Genomic DNA, 3,334 nt, shown 5'->3' on the forward strand with positions numbered 1-3,334 from the left:
TGTGTGTGTGCACAAGAACACATAATCATCATCGTCATCTTGTTATCTCTCTTTTCCACACATCTGTACTAATTTCCATTGACATAAATAATTACCACGGTGACAAACAGAATGTCGACTAAACCCATTGTCAAACACGGCGTGTATTAAACAGAACAATTATCTTGCAAGTAGCTGTCACTTAAAATAGCACATCAGCCAAAAATAGCATAAGCTGGCACAGCATGTCATAGGATAGAAACTGTAGCGAAAGGAAAATTCTGATACACCCAAAATCACTTCTGTGCAATCCGATCTTAACATAGCTTCACACATACAGTACAGACACAAAACCTGGCTCAGATCTAGATAGAAACACCTTTGAATGCTGCTGTTTGGCAATCAATACTCTAAGTGTGTCCTTAACTGAGCAGCTCCAGTGTGGATGCAGACTAACAGAAAAGCAAAGGGAAAACAGGGTTTATTTTTCTCTTGTACCTCACACCAGAACTAAATATTATTGAATTAATATGAATTGATAACTATAGATAAATCCCTTACACTAAAGATGTGTAAGAAAAGATGAAAAAAAAGACATCTTCAAATCTTTATATCTCTTGTCTATTTCTGCATTACAGTGACTGCACAGACAGTATGAGTATTGCCATTAGGTTGAAGGGAGTTTTCAAAGTGTCAGCTACATAGCAGTAGATGAATAATGCAAAGGAAATAAAGGGTTTTTCTCTGCACGGCAGCTAAGTGAGCTATGATACATCAGCTGTAGGTTGTAAACTGATGCTAACCTCAAAACGTCTGCTTGACTTGCCATCTCTGTTGTGTGACTCTTTGCATTTACAAAAATGATACCTCTGTTGTGTAGTTTGTAGTTTGTTTTGATGAGTCATTTCACTTAACTAAGCTAATTAAAGCATTATATAGTGTATTATAAGATGTAATGCAATGTTTTGTGTGGCACATTAATTCCCTCTTCAGGAATGAATTGATGTGTTTTACTTTAAGGCTATGTCTAGATGTAGCTATATCAGGGTTAATATATTATACATTTTAGTCATTTTATATCCTGTCACAATCTACTATTCCATTTCCATTTTCTTCCATCTTCTTCCTCCTTTTGTTTTTTCACGTCACACCCATCCTTCCATACATCTGCTTTTTAATGTATAAATTCATCTCATGAGTTATCATTTCCATTCACGTTCCTCCCCAATAGCTCCCTCTCTTTGTATCTGTCAGCAGAATATTGAGTTGAGCCTGTGGATGTAATAAGCACACATACAATGTACACATGTACAGTCAAGAAAAAGAAGAGAGCAAGAGAAAAAAGAGACAGTAGATTTAAAATGACTCCACAATCAAGCTGCAAATCATAAATAACTAATAACATGTTCAAATTCCTGCTTTACGTTCATGGTGTCATCAATCACGGCCCTGTCTTTTTACTACGCGCAAGCTTCATTAAGCTGATAATGGACATTCTGGGCTGCATGCCAACCAGACAATATCTGCTTCTATTCAAACTATGATTAAATAACCTCTCTGAGCAGCAAAACTCACTTAAAGAGTGTGTCCACCATTGAATCTAGCTGATATATACCTTTCACTGCTACTGGTGGTTTATCTGTGCACCACTGCAGTTTCCTCAGGCATGACTTCAGACATGTCACATTATATATTTCATAATTACTTTAATGCATTTTTACCAAACAAACATACAGCTACAAAATGCTACATGTATGTAGATATTAATAGTATTAAAGCCTTGTTGTTTGTGGTATTTTTACAATAACACATTTGGTGTCATGGATGTGAAATATTGAAATTGTCATTTATAATTACTGATAAAATCTGTTGTGGGGAGCTATCACATGATTAACCAAGCTTTTTGTCTTCTCCCATAACTCCCCCCCTTACCTAAATCAAGCCCCTTTGCTCTTTAAGGTGGTAAGCTGATTAGTGAGATGACGACCTTCTCTCAGAGAGACACAATGGGTGGTCTGATGAAGCCGAGCCAAACCCCTGTTTGAAAAAAATATAGTTTTTTGCTGTCTGCCCCACACAATTCTGAGGATTTGGATGAAGATTATCCTTCAATGGGTTTCCCAAAATCATTTTAATGTTGAGATCAAATTCATTCATGGAGATGGCTAGAATAAAGCAGTTGTTTTTGTAGTAAGCAAATGCATGTTTTTTGTAGATTAAACTGACAGTAAACCCAAATCTCAGTTTTTCTCAGTTATTGTGTGACTTTGGTGAATCCAAACCAAACCTTAAAAACACCAAAGTCACACAATAACACAGACCAATGGAGGCAGCGGTAGACCAGCAACGCCTTTGTTCTGTAAGCGTCTGCTGGCTTTGAAGAGAGGTGTGACAACAGCTTCTGTTCTCCGAGCTGAAAGGGCTGTCTCTCAGCAAGGTAAAGCAGGGAAAATATTCTAAATATAGCGTACACTTAAACTGATAGGCTATTGATATTTTAAAGTGGGCCTAAAGTACCTTTTTGCTGCTGCCTCCAGTCCACACCAGTACATTGCTTAGCTTCCATGCCGGACCACCATGCTGTGGGTAATACTCTGATTTTAGATAAGTACCTCATACTACCCTTACTTCAAAAAAATGGAACTACCCCTTCACATGTTTAGTTAGTCTGGCAGTCTCAGTCTGGAGCTGTCAGAATGCTTCAGCCATAACTACTCGGATGTGTCTCATCACTACCGTCCATCTTTCATACTGCGACTGTAGCTCCGTAGAAAATTCCCAAAACAGACTCTACAACGCAGTGAAATCTTTTCTCACTGACTGGAAGTGACGTCAATAAAAGACCTCTGAGACAAACTTGTGATTTTGGGCTTTATAAACAAAACTGACATGACTTGTCAGTACACTTCTGCTGCTCCACACTCACAGACCCTTTTCACAGTGTCAGAGCAGGGTGAACACAGCTGCAACTGATAAAATTAATACCGGGTAAGATTGCCAGTTAGCGAGCTTTAACAATTACACTAAATGCTGTACATTTTTGTCCTAAATCAAAGTATTTAAGTAAGTAATTAAATAATTAAGTTTATTTGCTGCAGCTGTTTTTTCTATGCCGTGATTGCTCTGCTGAAACGAATGTAGCTCTACAGCAACAAATAGGAATAGCTTGACAGTTCATTATTTATTTTTAATGATGTTTTACACTGTAGCCTCCCTTAAATGGAGGTAATTTGTTGTTGATGTGACGTCAATATCATGGGTTTTTGACTCATCAATGTCTCACTGTATTCAACCTTAAGAAAACCTTGATGTCATGTCTACAAGCATTTGGTTCAGTATACCCTTTATTTCAGAA

The sequence above is a fragment of the Etheostoma spectabile genome, chromosome 3 (genome assembly GCF_008692095.1).
Source record: "Etheostoma spectabile isolate EspeVRDwgs_2016 chromosome 3, UIUC_Espe_1.0, whole genome shotgun sequence".
Taxonomy (NCBI): Eukaryota; Metazoa; Chordata; class Actinopteri; order Perciformes; family Percidae; genus Etheostoma; species Etheostoma spectabile.